Source organism: Lathamus discolor, chromosome 4 (genome assembly GCF_037157495.1).
Source record: "Lathamus discolor isolate bLatDis1 chromosome 4, bLatDis1.hap1, whole genome shotgun sequence".
NCBI classification, from domain to species: Eukaryota; Metazoa; Chordata; class Aves; order Psittaciformes; family Psittacidae; genus Lathamus; species Lathamus discolor.
This window is the reverse complement of record NC_088887.1, coordinates 108,440,090-108,459,258: the sequence shown is the minus strand read 5'-3', so window position 1 is coordinate 108,459,258 and position 19,169 is coordinate 108,440,090. Positions and strand designations below refer to the sequence as shown.

The following is a 19,169-nucleotide window of genomic DNA, read 5'->3' as shown; positions in this document are numbered from 1 at the left end:
CTTTGAAAACCTCAGGTATGACTTTTTCTATTATGTTGCAATAAAAGTTGCTTGTCTGCAGCAGGTCATTGGCCTATAATTAGTCAAGATTTTTAGAAACTACTGTCAATCTTAGGAAACACTAGTAAGAACACTTTGGAAATGTGCGATGCTTTGTATGAGTGAAGAGAAGTTTGGGGTGAGAAAATCAATATAAACTACTTGGTATGTTTCAGAACCCCTTAATTCAGGGATAGCATTTCTTTCTGCATTACTCTGTGTAATTTTGAATATCCCAAATTAGCTTGTAATAAGTTGGTTATGATGAGGTAATAAACTCAAATTGCATTCTGTTCATGAACATGTTATGTTTCTTTTTAAAAGCCAGTTCAAAGAAAGGTTTGAAATGAAAGCGAATCTCTTTAACAAGTATACTTCTGTACTTTCATTCCTTGGCAGTTTGCTACTTTCTGTCATAAAATTTCTCTTCTTAGGTTTTTTTTTTTCTCCAATAGGGATAACTACTAGACAGTAATGGAAGATGATTAAAGTTTTCAAAAACAGTCTGTATCTTGGTGACTGAATTTTCAAATTGAGAATGGCAAATGAGAGGGAGACCATTAAGATCATAGAATCATAGAACAGTTAGGGTTGGAAAGGACCTCAAGATCATCTAGTTCCAATCCCCCTGCCATGGGCAGGGACACCTCACACTAAACCATGCCACCCAAAGCTTCATCCAACCTGGCCTTGAACACTGCCAGCGATGGAGCACTCACAACCTCCCTGGGCAACCCATTCCAGTGCCTCACCACCCTAACAGGAAAGAACTTCCTCCTTATATCCAATCTAAACTTCCCCTGTTCAAGTTTTAACCCGTTACCCCTTGTCCTGTCACGACAGTCCCTGACAAAGAGTCCCTCCCCACCATCCCTATAGGCCCCCTTCAGGTACTGGAAGGCTGCTATGAGGTCTCCACACAGCCTTCTCTTCTCCAGGCTGAACAGCCCCAACTTCCTCAGCCTGTCTTCATACGGGAGGTGCTCCAGTCCCCTGATCATCCTCGTGGCCCTCCTCTGCACTTGTTCCAACAGTTCCATGTCCTTTTTATGTTGAGGACACCAGAACTGCGCACAATACTCCAGGTGAGGTCTCACAAGAGCAGAGTAGAGGGGCAGGATCACCTCTTTCAACCTGCTGGTCACGCTCCTTTTGATGCAGCCCAGGATACGGTTGGCTTTCTGGGCTGCGAGCGCACACTGAAGCCGGCTCATGTTCATTTTCTCATCAACCAGCACCCCCAAGTCCTTCTCTGCAGGGCCACTCTGAATCTCTTCCTTGCCCAATCTGTAGCTGTGCCTGGGATTGCTCCGACCCAGGTGTAGGACCTTGCACTTGTCATGGTTGAACTTCATAAGGTTGGCATCAGCCCACCTTACAAGCGTGTCAAGGTCCCTCTGGATGGCATTCCTTCCCTCCAGCATATCAACCGGACCACACAGCTTGGTGTCATTGGCAAACTTGCTGAGGGCGCACTCAATCCCACTGTCCATGTCAGGGACGAAGATGTTAAACAAGACCGGTCCCAACACCGATCCCTAAGGGACACCACTCGTTACCGGTCTCCAGCCGGACATTGAGCCATTGACCACAACTCTTTGTGTGCGGCCATCCAGCCAGTTCCTTATCCACTGAGTGGTACATCCATCAAATTGATATCTCCCCAATTTAGAGACAAGGATGTGGTGTGGGACAGTGTTAAACGCTTTGCACAAGTCCAGGTAGATGACATCAACTGCTTTACCCTTATCCTTCAGTTCTTTAGCCCCATCATAGAAGGCCACCAAATTGGTCAGGCAGGATTTCCCCTTAGTGAAGCCATGCTGGCTGTCACCAAGCACCTTGTTGTTTTTCATGTGCCTTAGCATGCCTTCCAGGAGAATGTGCTCCAAGATCTTGCCAGGCACAGAGGTGAGACTGACTGCTCTGTAATTCCCCGGGTCTTCCATTTTCCCCTTCTTGAAAATGGGGGTTATATTTCCCTTTTTCTAGTCGTCATACTTCTTTTAATTTTCTCCTTGATATTAATGATTTACTTACAGTAAGATATGTGTGCATTCAAAGATCAAATGAGCTCAAGACATTAGTTTTTACATGTTGATGTCCACTTTCAAAAGTGTGTGTCTTCTACTGTGGTAGAATTTGGATGTGACAGACTTCGATCAGTATGTATGATTATGCATTGTCGTGAACGTTGCCTGATTTTGTAGGGAATGGATTCATTATGTTGTAGATTTGTCATCTCCTGTCATTATCTCAGTTTTTGTAAGGTAGGTTGTTGAATTTTGTAATTACAAAGACAAGAATATCTGCAGATTTTCATTGCATACATATCAACTCTTTTCTGTGGTTATTACTTCAAATGCATGATCAATTAATTTTTTAACAGGCTTAAAGCTAATAGTTTTATCCTATATTCATTATGTTGTAGTCAATTTTAAGTTCTTATCTGCTCTTCATTCAAAAACAATTACACTGTTTCAGGCTATATACAACTATTATTATTATAAATTTTTCCCTGGTTTTGAAATAGGATATAATTTGAAGACTATTCAAATTCATTGAGATTAATTCAAATAACCTGTAAAGTTCTCCTGCATGGATGAGTGGCTTATCTCCCTAGTGATTTTTGCCACAATTATAAACACATGTTTTGAGCTAAAACGTTGCTATGTGTTAGCAGAGCTTGAGTGTAGTTTTTAAAATCTCATTCAGTTCTGTCTTCAGTTAACTTCAAATAGTGGGAAGTACAGATTCTTCCAGAATTTACAGAAGTTTGCTAAGAATTATAACATCAAAGAAACACCTACATGGCCGCATCAACACTGACACTTGCAACTGACCTTAGTATTTGACATAAATCCTAAGAGCTGCTAAACACGTCTGCTAGAGGGCAAGTTAGCTTAACCCTAAAAAAAATGCTGAATATTAGGACATGAAGCTGTGCAATGTAAACACTACTTACTCATGTCCTGGCAGGCCCTTACCCAGTTCAAAGCGCCTTGTTCCTTTAATTTTATTTTATTTATTTATTTATTTTCCCCTGTCATAATCAGCATCAAGTCTGAAAGCAGAGATGGCAGTGATTCTATGGAGGGCTTCTGGGGAGCATCAAGCAAATGCAGATGCTAAGTTAAGATGTAGACAGAAAAGAACAATTTATAAAACTCATGCTGGAAACTTTCAAGGGTAATCTTAAAAACCATTGTAAACATTGTAAACAAAATTCATGCATTCTGTTGTGACAGAGCTCAAATACATTTACCAATGAATGGTTATTTTTTAATGCTTTATAAATATTCTGTTTCATTCCACATTGTTAAATACAAGAAACTATCTACTGAAAAGCTTCAGTATGAAAATTTAAAATGCCATTTTTAAGTATTACTTTTCTATTTTAAACTTGAATGTGCTCCTTTTCCACATTAAGGTTGTGAGTACCAAGTTATAGGTAATATAACCTATTTGCTCACCTCAAGCCTTATTGTCACACTTTCACTGTCTATTAATCTTCTTCTATTTTTCCTCTATTTTTCCTTCAGTGGTTGTGCTGTACTATGTGAATATGATATGCTAGATGAATGTGATATGAAGTGCCATGGTATGCAGCATTAAATATAGGGAATACTGCTTCAAGAAAACCCATCCACTTCAAATGTAGTTGCATGTTTCAAGGAGCTGATTGGAAAGCTGTTAATGCTCATAACTTTTCAGTTAGTGTCACATGAACAGAGGCCATATTCACTCTCTGTCATTCAGATTTAGGGCAGGATTGGAAACAAAGCCGACATAAATGGCCTTCTGAATTCAACATTCTGCTGGGTTTCCTGTCCAAATGCTGAATTTCAAGATAGACTGCTTTTCTGGGAACAAAGAGATAAGTGTGTTAGAACATATCTTTTTATAGCTAAGTAATGGAGACAGAGCAATGCAATTATACTGCGGTCAGTAACTGTTCTTTCATTCCGTAATTTCAAGGGAACATATAGAGTATTTTTCAGTCTAATAGACTGAATTCATGACTTACCCATAAAGAGATGTGCTTGCACTTACTTCCAACTGGTAGGAAGAATTACAACAACAAAACAGACATGTCAAAAATGAAGCTTTCCTAGGTTTAAAATAACATTGCCTACTTTTTAACTCCTTTCCTGTATTTCTTATATCTAAATAAGATGCCTAGTTTAATTTACAAAATGTAAGGACCAGCAGAGACCTACACACAGGGTCTCGCGCATACTAAAATTCTGACAGACATCCCAATGGCTTGCTTATAGTCAACAGGAAGATTTGGATATAGCCAGGAAATAGCCTATGCAGAAAAACAGCACTGAGGAGGTACCTCATTAGAATTAGCCAATTATAATTAATAAGAACAGAAATATGTCTGGACTCCTACTTTTCCCAGCAGTTCAGTTGCCTCACATAGTCGAGTGCCTACACATCTTCCAGGTGCAGAGTTAGGCCATCAGTCAGCATCCCCAGGACCTTTTCCACCAAGCAGCTTTTCAGCCACTCTTCACCAAGCCTGTAGTAGTGCATGGGGTTGTTGTGGCTCAGATCCAGGATCTAGCAATTTTTCTTGTTGAACCTCAACAAGCACCTATTTCCTGGGTCACATCTCCTCTCCTGTAGCTGAACCAGATCTTCTGTATGGTCATGGGACAATGGGAGAGCAAGCAAGGGGAAGCACAAGTTACTCTTGTTTAGGGCATCCATCCAACAGCCGGAGGACACCAGGGGTTTTCAGTTACAAAAGTAATTCTGGAAGAAGAACCAGATGAATGTCCTGGCCTCTAGCTTGTCTCCTCTTTATTTGTTCTGTTTCTTCCTGAATTACTTGGTTGTACAAAGGCTTGCATTCATCGCAGGGATTGCCACAATCCAGCTCTTTACACCTGCCGAACTATTTCATGGTCTAGTAAATGAAAGTAATGGATACAGTTTTCATTTCCCTCGAGGTGACAAGGGAACTGAACTGATGCTTCGTAATTCCTGGCTGAATAGCAATATCAATAGGATTGTGTTATATGTAATATAGGTTTATGCATATTATAATATTGATTATTTTTTATCAGGTCTCCAGGGGCTTCTATAGAATTTAGCTGCCACCTCAAACTGAATCACAGCAACATTTTAATGGAAAATGGGTACCTTGCTTTCCAAATGAAGGAATTTAAATAGAATTATAGAAGCTCATATTCAGATACATATCTTGTAACCCAAAATGTAGGTGGGAAAACTGTAACAGTAACTAATGGAACTAGCAGATGTAGAGAGAGACTTTTATAGAAATTTCCTAAAAGCCAGCTTCTCCACAGGTTCCATGTTAGTTACTGGAAGTAGCCTCTTCTTGTATTCTTGAGAGCTTCATGCCAGCAGACATACCCTTTTATATCCCCAGTTATCAAATAGCAATCTTGATGTGAAAACTAGTGTCTCAGTTCAGACATTTTTCCATTCTGATGCTAACATAGTTTTCTAATAATTTATAGCACCTTAGAATACTATTTGGCATATTATTTTATTCCTTCTATATTTTATACCCTTGAAAGTTTTGTCATATTGGTACTGTTCACTTCTTGTGATCTACGTGGCTAAGGCAAAACAGTGAATGAGCAAAATTCTTTAAATCTCAAAACAATGTTTCTGAGCTGAGCATTCACACATTTCCCAAACTTGGGGAAATGTGCTTACAAAAGTGCCATTTTTCCATGTATTAACTAACTGCATACTATGCATAATTAATATAATGCTCAAGAATGAATACTAGCTTTGTTCTCATATTTGCCACATATGGATGTCTGACAGTCAGAAACTGTTTCTTCTGAGCACGAATCCTGTGAGAATTAACTCTTAATACAGTCAGTTTGTGGTATTTTGCCAATTCTTCAACTGGGGGTTTACATCCAAGTTCAAAAGTGACCCACAGATTTCCACCCTTCTTGGATTTGAAAGCACTATAGCAGGAATGATGTCACTCTTCCAGAGAATCAACTTGTGTTAGAGTATCATTATAAATATATATATAAAATGCTATCCAAATGTGGGTGTATTCTGAAAAGACTTCAGTAATTCCCAGAAAAGCAGATGGCTTTTAAACAAACATATAATATTGACATTCACTGAAACTTGAAATATATAATTTTAGAAGCACTGCTTCATATTTTAGTAAAACACCTATGTCCAGTGCTTAAACGCATACAAATATATATTTCCCAGCTTGTGAACTACATGTTATACAATATTGATAATTTGAGGGCATAATTATGTGTCTTCTAAGTATTTGGTTAAGGTAAATTACTGTACTGATGGGTTGCTGGTAGACCTTCCTATCTGTATATTCAGAATAAATATGCCCCCTTTAATTTTTACTTCTGTTATGTGGCATCAAATAACTCCATTTTCTTCTGGCTTCTACTTTACTGTGATTTTTTATGAAGGCTTATTTTTATCCTTTCCACTTCCCACTGATAATATGATTTCCTTTTTCACTTGAAGTATTTGCTAGGGTTAAACTGTGTAATAAGACAGAGAGAAAGGCTGGAAACTGAAGTTGTGGGGGTATATGGTTGCATGAGTAGTAATTATGAAGGAAATCCAGTAAGAGATGTGTAGAAGCAACCATGGTAAAAAACATTTGCTAAATCATTGCTTAATCATAGTTGTAATACTGATGCTTACATGCTAATTGCCTAAAAATACCATCTGACTAATTGGAGTACCGTGATTTTTATTTGTAGTCAGTATGCAAATCAAAAGCCCAGTCAGTCAGACGAGAATGAGTTATGTAACGGAGAAGTAAGTTGACGGTTATGATTCAGTATTTGTAGAGGATCTCTGCTCCCTGACTGGTGAGATATTTCTGCTGCAATGTAATTTTATGAGCCTTGGCATTAATTTACTAGATATAAATTTGCATTCATATACTTTATTTTATTCAGGTTAACTAAGAATACCATCAAATATTTCTTTTGCAAACTTAAAAATTTCTTTCCATGCATCTGATGGACTCAAATCTGTAAAAAGCCACCGTTTATAATGATCAGATGATACAGGGTATCATATTTAGTACATTTTCAGAAGCATTTCTGACTCAGGTATCTCAAAATACCTTATTAGCAAAGGCTTGGGTACTACTTCACTTATGGCCTTCTTTTAAGCAGTGAGTTTACTTCAAAATATTAATCCTAAAGTGAAAAGCTTTTTCCAAGCACAATATGCTTTCTCTGGGTTGCATTACTGTCTATTTGTGTGCACCTATATTGTTGCAAAATCTTGTTCAGTGCAATTTAGTTTACAAACCATAGCGCTTCACCTTCAGGGCATATATATCATTTTACATATGGACCGCGTGACCATAGGAAATAGATTTACCTCTGCAGATTAAATCATCCTGCCTTCTGTAATTCTGAATCTGAAGTCTGTCCTGCTCTCACAGAGGTTCCCCTCCTGAGGTAGGAGGGACATTGGGTGACTGGTGGGAAAAGGACTCAAATCTCCTAGTGAGCCTGTTTCTACATGGATGTGTTGGCAGTCAGAGCTGCTCTCCTGAACTCCTACAACACGTTTCTTGTTTCAGAGGACTGCTGGCCTTTGAAACCAGCAAGTGATAGATACCTCAGGAGGAGAGGAAATCCATGCACTGATGTTAGTGGCCTTTTTGCAAGGTCTCCCTGAGAATACATGCAGGTTTTTGCTTGCTGTCAGAACGAACTTTCAGTTTAAGGCAGTCAGGTAGCAGCTGATGCTCTTTCTAAAGCCTCAGGTTTTCAGAGATGTCACTTAACACATTAAGATCAATAGGAGTCATTTCTGCTGCTGGTATGGGACAGTCTTGTGTAGGACAGTCATATATCTGCAGTGCAGAGACCAAAGTTTTAAGGATTTTCTACACCAATGCTGTTAAACTGGATATCTGACAATGTCAGTCTGCTCAGTGAGGTTGCCAAGGGAACTTGTCATCAGTGATTACAGCGTAGTCCACCAGAGAGCAAGCTACCGTGAAAACTTCATTAATGGTTGTCACAGTTACAGACACCTTGCAGATGACCACCTGTAGCAATATCTGTAAGTCTTTAATTGTGCTGTCACTGGTCTAAGACTTAACATTGAGCTGAGTAGAGTATCCCTTACATTATCTTTTACCTCATACCTCTCTGCACCTACATCAGGCAGGAAACAGAGTCACTCAGCATGAGGATGTGCATGTGGCAAACACCGGAAGAAAAAAGGGAAGCATTTCCTGATAACAGTAATTCTTCCAAGATATATTGTACATATGCACTGTCACTACTCTCACTCTTTCCCCTATGCTTGTGTGTGCAGTTGTGATACTTCAGTATCAGACACTGTACTAATGAATCACAAGAGGGGAAGGGTGTAACCCAATTGTCAGCCAAGCCCTCTTCACTTGAGTGTTTCTTTTAATGCAAAGTGGAAACTGTGAGCAGCATGTACTGATCAGTTCCAGTTACTTGATTTTTTCTATGCTTCTGCATATTAAAGAAAAAATTGGTTGAGATATGTAACAAAAAAGGCATGGCAAATTTAAACAAGGAAGATAATTTAATGAAAATACACATAATTAAAATACTAACCAGATTTTTTACAACAGTGATACAAATAGTGTTATGAGAGCAAAATTTTATAATACAAGAAGTTATTATTTAGTACCATTAAAGTCATTTGAAAAAGATAGGCATGCTTGGAACATCTGTGATGTGCCAGATTCAATCACATTCAGTGGGGCCTTGGCCATTTTTAATTACCTGGAGAGTCAGCACATCATAAAATCCTAAAATGGAGGTCATCACAGAGACCTCTTTTGAATCAGCCCTGCTTACCACTCTTTATCACAACTGTCAGTCTTGAGAGAAGCTTCTATTTTAATCATACATCAGTTCTGATCTTTAGTTTTCCTTCCTTCAGGAGCTCTGCATTGAGTGACAGTGGACAAACAGATAAAAATACCTCAATATTTAAGATGGATGGAGAACTAGTAAATACATAACTACACCGTAATAATTATATCTTCTGTGGTTTTTAATAGGTTATAGATGTTTTAAATTAACTTTTATAGTCTTCTGAAAATACTGTTAAAACTGGGCACTGGTTTATTCTCTTTCTAAGAGAACATGTAAGTGCATTTGTCTTAGTACTTTGAATATTTCTTTCATATTGCTTACATGAACTAAGTTCTGTTAACCAAAACCTTGGGAACTGGAAACATCTGCTTTTCAAATCTGGCTTTGTGATTGTGCTTGTGCACAGAGATCACCCATAAGCCATAAGCCGTGTTAGTGCCTGCTGTGCATATGCTGAGCAATTCCCTTGAATCCAGAATCTCTTAACTGAGTTTTACTGTCATCTGTTCCCACTCAGATTTAGAACATAAATACAGAACAGATTTGGAACACAGACTATCTCAAGAAATAAAAAGAAATTATGAGAAAATTTTTAATTTAAAGGAAAATATGCTGAAGAACATACTAGCTGACATCTTCAAGAGCAGCAAATACTCCCAGCATTTAAGACTGCCACCCAAAAGGAATGGAGTGCCTCAGGGATCTGCCCTTTGTCCTTTATCATTTTTAACATAAAACAAAATAAGCTGAGGAAAAAAAACCAAAAAAGCTTCTTTAAAACTCAGCCACACTTTCTATACATACGGAGTAGGGTTTAAAGGTAAAAATCCCCTCATCTGTATCTGCCTAACACTTTGGCTGATCCTAAATGATTTATTCACTGTTCGTGCATGTGATTTAGCTGATAATTCAGCACACACTTGTGGTTACCATTTTGCTCTTACATATTCAGGCTGAACTCATACATCAGAGTCCAGACCTAGAGAATCATCTCAGATACTCATCCAGATTTAGAATTCCCCGCTCTTCAAGCAGAAGCACGCATTCATTCATTCATTCATTCATTCATTCATTCATTCATTCATTCATTCATTCACTGAAGTGTGAAGGGATCCTCCCACAAGCCACCCGCACAGACATATTTTTGGAGAGACAGATACACATGGAGCATGGCCCCAGGGGTTTACAGCTGCTCAGGCAGATAGTTAGCATGGAATTGTTTCAACTCATTTAGACACCTAGTGTAGCTATCTACTTCAAATCTCATCACCTCTTGGTGGAAGGCAACAAGCACCATTAGGGCATATTACATTTTTATCCTAACAAAGACATTGAAACTATATAAGACTAATTATGCCCTAGCAGTGCCTATTTCTCTTTGTTCATTTTGAAGGGTGCACAGGGGATCACCTATATTCCTTGCTATAGGCAGCTACGGTTTTTTTAGGGGAATCATGCGCTTATGCAATGTTTGATTTCTCTGAAGAAATAAAAATTCATCCTAAGAAATAAGGCCATGCACTGGGCTGGGAAATCAAATCCCGGAGTAAAGCTCTCCCACTTATAACCCTATATTCCATAAATTCATCAAAAATGTTAGTCATACTTTATATAACTTTGTAACTTGGATTAGCAAATGCTGCCAGTTACTGGCTCTTGTTTGATATCAGGCACAAGGTAATGAGTCCTTCCAAGCTAATTATTAGCTTGGAGGCCCTGGCCATGCTAGAACTTTGTCTTTTCAGGAAAGTCATAACACCGTCATATTTACCTAAAAGAAGTGTCTTTTCTTTCTAAGTTGCCTTATACTCACTAAAGACTTCGAGAATTTCAAAATACAGTCTTACTGTTTTCATTGCTACCAATTTCTGGACCTCTTCTTTCTTCAAAACCTTCTGTATATCTTCTACATCAAATTCAGATTTTTTTTTATGCTAATCTCATTAACTGTACATCTGCATCCCATGCTTATATTTACATTTATTTTCGTTATCTTCTACAGTTGTTCCATTGACTCCAGCAATTCTTGCTCTGAGGGTTTTCCTGATTTTCTGCACTGCTCTGGACCGTTCATCTCCAATGTCTTTCTGTAATTTACTTCGTTCTTAAAGCTTGCAAATCTGCAACTTTGTATGCAGAAAACAGCACAATCTCTTGTTTCTTCAAATCTTGGGTCATCAAATTGCCCACAGCCTGAAGCACAAGAGAGGATGAAAATCTTATATTGTTTGTCCTCATCGTTAGAGGAACACAACCTCGTTGTTTTCCTGGGTTCTTCAGCTCTGATATTGCAGTACTTAAAGTTTAGGAACCCTGACTCTTTAGTAGAGCAAGTAACAGACTTGACTCCATATCCAAGCTGTTAAGAGTTGTAAGATTTTAATAAGTTGATGGATAAAATAATTTAAATATAGGATTAAACATGGATAAATTTGATCTGTGGACAAATTAATTTTCATTTTAAATAATTATTTAATTTTGGTGCATTAGAAACATACTAAGTTTCAAATTACATTTTACTGTGACATAAACAATAGGCTAACTTGGGATTCAGTAGAAGGGACCTGTAGATAAAACAGTATCTACACAGTAGATACTACAGTATTTGTAGATAAAACAGAGTATGCATCCTTATGCAAGGAAATCCCAAGAGCAATAACCCTTGGAAAATGGTTTCTTTGAACTGAGCTACAGTAATTGGGGTGATGTAGTATAACCATTGACCAACTAATAGACGTGACAGGGGAAAACAGATGCTGGTTTTCAGTCAATTTTTTTCATTATAGTTCATTTAGTTTAACTCAGTAAAGCTCAGACTTTATTGAAGAGAATGGAAGGAATACAGGAACCAGCATCATCCTAGGAAGCGATTATTGCACCTTTAAGTGAAGAAATTCAGTATGTGTGATGCAAACTGGTGCATTTTTGAAAGAAAATCAGCTAACATTCAAAAATTTACAGTAGTTATGTCAAATCAGAATTTTGTGCCAACACTTAACTAACTGCTGTGTTTGTATTAGTGTGCAAAAACTGATCAGGGAAGATTTAATGAGTCATTAGTATTTCGTATTTTTTGACATTCAGTAAGAGCTATCGGAGTTTACTGTTAAATAATTCCATGTCCTGAAGATATATGTGGCTGTTGGAACATTGTGTGAAACTCATCTTTCCTGTTTGTAAGAAGATGTAATTTAGGAGCCATTCCAAAGAAAATGATTTTACAAAACAAAACAGAAATGAGGCGTATATTGAGACTGAGAGCTCAGTCCTGTTGGTATGTCCTTCTTTGCCTTTGGACCTGCTGGCAAACAACCAAAAGCCAAAAGGCAGAACACCAAGATCCACAGCTTTGGGTAATCATGTTCTTCTTGCCACATCCTGATCACCGTCCCCATTTGCCTGACCTCAAAACAGCAAGCTGCTGGGAGATAAGTGACTATGGGTGAGAATTGGCAGCTGGCATTAGTGTGTACCTGCTGCTCACTATCTACCTCTACACCTCCAGCTTAGTTTTGCTCAGCTCATGTCAACAGGAATCCAGCTTCCTCATAAAGAGAGAAGATGGTTTGAAATTCTGTATACTGGACCATAAATAAATGCTGAGAACCTTTTTTCTGTGTAACTAATGCATGCTTTGTCTATGGTTTGCTTTCTTACAATGTGTAGCTACATTGCCAGTGAATTAAACTGCTTTCAGACTAATCAAAAAGCCAATATACTCCTATCGCCTTTTAAAGGTTAACATGCATTCAAAAAGCAGGGCTGAAAGCAGACACCTACAGAGAACCAAGGCCAATTAAGCCCACGGAATCCTTTTAGGTTGCTTTTTGACTTTTGACTAACATTAGTTCCTTGACAGGTTAAAGATTCTCCTTTTCTCTCTTTTGCCTTGTGGGTGTTTTGTTGTTTTTTTTTTAACTTCATTTCCTGCCTTTTCCATTCTTCCTCTGCTCCACAACTTCCAATCACTGCCTAATTCAATTTCTGTTCCCCTTTCACCTGTTCAAAGTCAGACTTGTACTCAAAGGCAGGCGTTCATGTCAAGACTCCTTTCTGCACATCAGAGACATTATGAGGGTTTCTTCCTTAACAGTATGAAAAGATGTTTTGGTTATCTGCCAACAGCATCTGATGCTCTGTGCTCCATTTTCACAGCTTGTACCCTAAGCAACCTAAGTGCTTGTGTATTTTTATAGACTGTAATAAGACCTGTAGCCATTGCTCTCCTAACTCTTCTTGTTTTTATTGAGAAACCTGAACATTTTAAGTCTGTTGGACCTGATGAGATGCATCCCAGAGTCTTGAAATAATTGGCTGATGTAGTTGCCAAGCCACTTCATGATAATTGAAAAGTCATGGCAGTCAGGTGAAGCCTCTTTTGACTGGAAAAAGGGAAACATTGCACCTATTATTGAAAAAGGTAGAGAGGAGGACCCTGGGAACTACTGACCTCTCAGCCTCTGTGCCTGGGGAGATCGCAGAACAGGTTGTCCTGTTCCTGTGTTAAGGCACATGCAGGACAGGGAGGTGATTCAAGACAGCCAGTATGACTTCACCGATGGCAAGTCCTGAGTTGCATTTTCTATCTGTCTCACCTCTTTTTACTTCATGTTCTGCGATCTTTTCTCTTTCCCATGAGCCTATCAATGCCTAGGAACAAGTGTGAAGCAGCATCTTCAGTCCTACAAAGACTAACTGCCAGAAAGAAAGGGGTGTGCGGTCTTTCACCATCTTCTGCCCCCTCATATGACTGACTTCCTAACTCAAACCTTTATACATATATATGTATTTATTTGGCACTTTTGCATGGATCCTTTTATTTTAATTGTACTAATTAAAAGTAAGCACTATGGGAAAAAGACTGAGTATATTAGAGAAGTGGAAGTGATGGATTAGTATGTTTTATGAACTCTCATAAAAATCAATACTGGAAAGATTTGTGAACAACTTCTAATGAAAAGGCTTTATGAACTAGCCATCATTTAGGTTCTGCCTGCACCCACCTAGTGCTCCTTGAGTGGTTAAAATAGCTTCACAAAAGAAAAAATACCCACCATATAGGTGACACCAGACCAATATCCTATTACTGAACTAAACTAACATACTCCTGTGAAATAATCTGATACAATGAAAAATAAATCAAGTCCCGTATATTTGATATTTTATTTTCTTTTATGTACAGGGGCCAGTCTTTTTTAATTAAGGCTGAGTGAGGGCTAAAATACATAGGTATTTCTACTTTACTGATACATTTAACTCTAATAATTAAGACACTATACACTGATTAATTCTTTACCATACCGTTAATACTTTAGTGACAGTTCACATTTCATGCAGTCTTCTCTGTATGGTAAAATTGATTATGCTATTTTAACCAAAAATCAAGGAAAAAAAGTTTGCTGTATATATGTATGGGCACACCAGTTATTGGGTGCACCACAGTTCTAGAGGCAGTGTCCACCTACCAGTCCAGTCCACTTACAGTAACGCTGGTCTTCCTTTGGTAGGTGCTGGGAGGAATGCATACACGTGGGGAATTTTCATCTTAAATCTGACAAAGGAATCGTGTCCTCATTGAATTCAGGAGAGATGCTGACTCATAAGATGGAAGGGACAAAAAGTAGCCAGAAGAAACAAGGTCAATCTGGTTCCTCTGTCCTGCTCTAGTAGTCAAGTAACCCCACATTGTGGTAGGAAACTTGAGCTCCAGAAAACTGTAGTACTTTTTCTGCAGCATTAAAACACAGCTTTCTAATGCATTGTGGTACTTACAAGATCAGGAAGGTATCCTTCCACCTCCTGCCAGAACAGCATGAAAGAAGAGATCAATATTCCTGCAGCATGCACAGGCACTAATTGCTGCTGCGTTACCACAACTGCAGCAGGCTGTCACTCCCCTCACAATCTCGCTAAACACCCAGCTGAGCAACTTCTGGTGATCTGCTGTCTCCACAAGTTAGCACCACGATAATAAGAAAAGGTGGGAATCTCTAGGCCTTAAAGTTGTTGGGATGGTTTCAGATGCAGAGCCTGGATGCTGTCCAGGTTCCCTCAAAAGACTTTCACACAGTCCTTCATTAATTATTCTGCACACCTCAGCAGCAGATTTCCTCAGCAGCCAGCCAAGACAGTACAGTCAACTTCTGGAACTCTCTTACCAACAAAAAAGAAGACAGTGATAGAAATATTACCCTCCTTGCAACCGGTTGCTTTAGTTGCAATGGACCGCTGGAGGACCAGTATCAGGCAGATGACAGAGCTATGAAATATCATCAGGGACCTGATATTCCCCCACCCTTACCTGCCTTTTGTTAGCTGACACTGTGCAGTTCCCCTGTGCTTTGCCAACAAAGCTCCAGGTGGCTGCAGGGATCAAGGTGAAGGAGAGCAAGGCAAAATACCTGTTCTGCAAGCGGGCCTAGGTATAGTTTGCATTGCTTCACATTCCATGTGTCTACATAAGTGTCTTAATTCCAATTGGGAACATGCTTTTAGGAGAAACTCCCCAACTGCCTGAGCTCCCCACACCTTGGTTCTCACTGGGGAGCTGTTTGGCACACATAAGCAGGGTGACATTTGGATGAAATTAATCTGAAAGCTATGCTCTCCTGGAGAACACTTAATGTGCTCCAGCCTTTCTGGGCATGCAGTCTTCAGGGTCAGGCATCAGCTAGTACAGAGTACTCTTCTGGACAGATATAATAGGGGTGTCAGATCTTTGGCATCAAATGTTGTGCCATCCCAATCAATTACTCTTGTACCACACCACTTGCTAATTGACCCCTGGCAGCTACCACAGTACCTAGAAGCTATTTGTGAGTACAGAATCCATCTTCCCAAATGACATACAAGGCTGTGACAGATGTCTCATTTAGGACAGCACATTACATAGATTAATTCCTCTAGATGATAAAGATCCTCACTCCATTTTGTTAAATATAGTTTATATGCCTGTAATTAAAAAAAAAGACTGGTAGCAATATATTCATTCATCATTCTACTACCCAAATTCAAACAAACACTATATAACGAGCAAAACCTCTAAGACAATCAATTTCTGCCCTCTCAGTCTCCAAGCACCCTCTAGTATTTGCAAGCAAAACAAATTATTTTGCCAAGACTTTTGAGGGATGCACATCAATGTTTTGCTCAGCCCAGGGTACTCTCTTTCTCCTTTTATTACTTAGGGAATAGATTTTCAAACATTCTTATCAGCCAGTATGTGCACACAGACATGTATTTTCTGACTGATTGACCAAATCATTCCTCCCATCATCTGTTTAAAGTAGATCCACTGGTCACTGATTTTAAAAAAAGCCCATTTTGCTTTATAAATGTCTATTTAAAACACCACCAGTGTTAATTATTGCAGTGCTGTATTCATATCTTTCCAAGACACTCTGAGCTCATACAAGTATCTCCTTCATGAGGTTCTTCTGCTAGGGTAGTTCTGTGGTCTCTAGACCCTTAAGCATACAGGAGAAGTACAAACCTGCCCACCAGTGACAGACTGGAAGTGCCTCAGGGGCAGGACCACTCAAGAATTTTAGGCGACTTTATGGTCAGTATCTAAGGGGCTGAGGAAGTCACGTGTCTTCAGGATCCATTGGGAACTGAGAAGGGACATTCAAAGTCAAGGTTCAACTCGATCACCTCATTACTACGCTAGGTGCCTGTTTCCCTTTTAGTACATCTGCGCTTGAGACACTGAAGCTTTGAATGCCTTATGAAGAAACACAGTGTTACTTAATGTTGCCTTTGCTAAAATCTCACACGTACTTCCAGAAAGCGTTAAAATCACTGCTTAAGTTTCACTGTAGTTTACATCTCCAGGAAGCTCCAATGCCTTACTCAATTAAGTAAATCCACCCTTAGTTAATCTAGAAATAGGACATGTATAAACAGCAGAAATACAGGATTGTGATTAATATAGCAAACCTAATTTGGACATGTAATTTAAATTGTATGTAGGTCATATCATAAATCTGTAAGTTCTTCTGAAGTCTGTAGGCTTCTTGCCAGCATTAATTTTGGTAGAAAGTAAGAAATATTTCTCCAGTATTTGATTGCTTTTCAAACTCCAGGTCTGATATGTTCTTCAAAAATCTGCCCCAGTCTGCTTTCCTGTAATATTTAATAGAGCTTAAAAATACAAATTTATGCCTACATACTGATTACTTACATAGCTGAAACATTTTGCAAAAAAAAAAAAAAATTAAATAAGCTATTTTACTGTTTATAGCTTTTTTGCTAAAACAAACTACGACCACAGTCAACTACCTTGACACAATATAAAATCTATTAAATGTTAAATATTGACAACACAGACTTTGATTTTTCATTAGACAATGATCACAAATGTGCATCAAAAAATATTCCCATGAAGCAGAACTCCTGTGTAAATCACTCAAGGAAAAACTGATTTCCAATTTCATAAAAGTGTAGATATGAAGAAAAAAGTCGTAGAAAAGTTGTTAAATCACAAACATTGTTTAATAAATATTACTAACACTATATCAGATATCTGATGCAGAACAGACTCATACTTGTGCCCTTGTACTCAGCATGAACATTACTGAACTTTGTGTGATCTCCAAGTCACGGGATAAGGCATCAAACTATTTTATGGATACGGTCCCAATTTGGAGCCATGATGCAGTCACCCATTGCTAGGAATTTAAGTTATCAATCCAAAGTTTAAACTAATTGAAAGTGACTAACCCAGGAGATGCTGGGGACAGGCAAATCATAGAAACATTGAAAGGTTTGGGTTAGAAGGAACCTTTGAAGATCAAAGATAGAATCTTCTGCTGCCTCTGGTCAGCAGTGATAAGCCAATATCGCCTGAGTTATTTTCAGATTTGGGGATAAAAAATGAAGTTTCAGAGACTGTGCTCAGATATCATGGGTTTAGGTTTTAAGATAGTAGCTGTATTTAGCTTCTTCAGAATTCTAAGATAGAAATGAAGGTTTTCACAAGCACAACTGACTTAAATTCTAGTTTTAATTAAATAACTGCTAAAAAGGAAAGAACTGAAGCAGTCTGAGTAAACAAAACCCCTGAGAGCTACAGCAGGATTATGTGTAAAAGCATTTCATTCCTTTAGCATGTGATTAATTGGCAGTCAGTGTCTACACTCAGCACCTGATGCACACCTAGTAAAGGACCTGCTGGGGCACCGTCCTCCACTCCTCCAGCTTGGCAGCTGTTGAGCACACATGGACCCAACACAGTATCTGGGGGGGGGGGGGCATGCACATACATGTGCATGCACATATACATGACCACCTCTATGTTTCCAGAAGACACGGTGGGTGAGCACATGCAGACCTGGAGCAGGGACGCATGTCTGAGTTCTGCATTGTGGACAAAGCCCACATCACTCTTGTGTGTCCAGGGACAGAATAAAGAAGGTAACATGGATGTAAAGTAAACTGGGACCACTGGTAATTCACCTTAATATTCACCTGTTTAGTACTGGCTGATAGTATAAAATTCAGGATGCTGTCATCATGGAAAAAACCTGGTAGGTATCAACTCCGGTCTTGCAGTGTTCCCCATGTCTCCTGAGGAAGCAGTTCTAGGTGATGGTCTAAAGAAGAAATATAATCACTAGCTTGCTGCTGACCTTGGGCTTTTCCTTTTAATCTCATGCTTTTTAATTATTACTTGTATCCCTGCTACTTATTGTGGAAACGATACCAAAATTCTGAAGAAACAAAGCCTTATCTCTTTGGAAAACAGAAATCGTCAGCCCTGCAGAGCTGACCTGACGAGGTGATTACTCAGCTCCTGCAGTACCTTCCTGCCATCTTGTGGCACTGTAGGGTTTCCAGCTTTCCGTATTGCATGTTTTTTGTGTCAAAGGAAGTTACTGGTTTTTAGGTTTCAGATGCTATCTAGTTAAACAGATGCCATCTAGTTTAAACAACACACAAAATGAGGTCTTGCTCTGACTGATAGCAGTGTCAAAACTCTTATTATGAAACTTCTGAACTGCACTAATTGTATTCATTTCATAACTTACTATGTCAAAAATTAAAATAAATTCAAACTGAAACATGTAAAAATGGGTTTCAGTTTTAAAGAATCAATTACCATTATACGGAAATAATACCTTCCGTTTGTATTGTGAATTCATCTGTATTTTTCGTTAGGGATACTTTGGTGTTTTTAAACAGTTTCCTCCTTTTGCAAGTCTGCCTGAAGAGAAAAGAAGCTGCATCTTTCCTGTGACTTCAGGCGAGATTCCTCAAGTGCTT

The 19,169-nt window shown here is 38.8% G+C and overlaps 1 protein-coding gene across 5 annotated transcripts in view; it reads left to right on the top strand.

Annotated features, from left to right (window-relative positions):
• Positions 1–19,169, top strand: part of SGCG (sarcoglycan gamma) — a 126,895-nt gene that overhangs the window by 102,248 nt on the left and 5,478 nt on the right. The gene's annotated exons all lie outside the window — the stretch shown is intronic.